General features: G+C 39.7%; 1 non-coding gene across 1 annotated transcript; it reads right to left on the bottom strand.

Annotated features, from left to right (window-relative positions):
• Positions 1–383: 383 nt before the first annotated feature.
• On the bottom strand, positions 384–489 carry LOC133254546 (U6 spliceosomal RNA). Its single transcript, XR_009738716.1, has one exon. It is a non-coding gene; the product is annotated as a U6 spliceosomal RNA (small nuclear RNA).
• Positions 490–988: the final 499 nt, after the last annotated feature.

The following is a 988-nucleotide window of genomic DNA, read 5'->3' as shown; positions in this document are numbered from 1 at the left end:
CTGATTAAATGAATACCTTAGGTAGCAATTAACTCCTTTTTCATTCCAATTACATTGTATTTTATTTCCTGATTTTCTGCTTAATTTAATAATGGGAAAGTTGTGATATTCAATAAGTATATATGATCTGGAGAGGAAAAAAACTGGTGATGTGTGTAATTTTGTGCATTTAATTTTTTTTTTTTTTCCGGATTTAAGACTTTTATTTTTTCACACCCAGGCAAGCCTGGGAGGTTGGCCCTTCCTGCCCTCAAGACCCCTATCCTTCACAAGGAGAAGAAATGATTACTTTGACTCCAGGGCTCAGCGAGTGCCTAAGCTTTGGCAGCGGCCTTGTAATGGGTCAGAGTGCAGGCAGAAGGGTCTGTGTCACTGGTCCACCTAAAAATATGGAACACTTCACAAATTTGCATGTCATCTTTGCACAGTAGCCAGCTAATCTTCTCTGTATCGTTCCAATTTTAGTATATGTGATGCCGAAGCGAGCACTAATGTCTGTTTTTTATATTTTTATGATGTTTCACCAATTTTTTTAGAAACCAAGTCTGTAAGTGATCATTTAAAATTTTTCAAATTCAAAAATCATTCTTTAAAGTATTTTTAAGTTGTTGTCGTTGTTCAGTCACTAGGTTGTGTCTGACTCTGAAATCTCATGGCCTGCAGCATGCAAGGTTTCTCTTTCACTATCTCCCTGAGTTTGCTTAACTCACATCCATTGAGTCGGTGACGCCAACAACCATCTCATCCTCTGTCACCTCCTTCTCCCCTTGCCCTCAATCTTTCCCAGCATCAGGGTCTTTTCCATTGAGTCAGCTCTTCGCATTAGGCAGCAAAGTATAGGAGCTTCAGCATCACTCCTTTCAATGAATATTCAGGGTTGATCTCCTTTAGGATTGATTGGCTTGATCTCCTTGCTCTCCCAGGGACTCTCAAGAGTCTTTTCCAGCACTACAATTCAAAAGCATCAATTCTTTGGTGCTCAGCCTTC

This window comes from Bos javanicus, chromosome 9, assembly GCF_032452875.1.
Source record: "Bos javanicus breed banteng chromosome 9, ARS-OSU_banteng_1.0, whole genome shotgun sequence".
NCBI lineage: Eukaryota > Metazoa > Chordata > Mammalia > Artiodactyla > Bovidae > Bos > Bos javanicus.
Note: the sequence above shows the minus strand (reverse complement) of the source record. Positions and strands in the feature narration are given on the sequence as shown.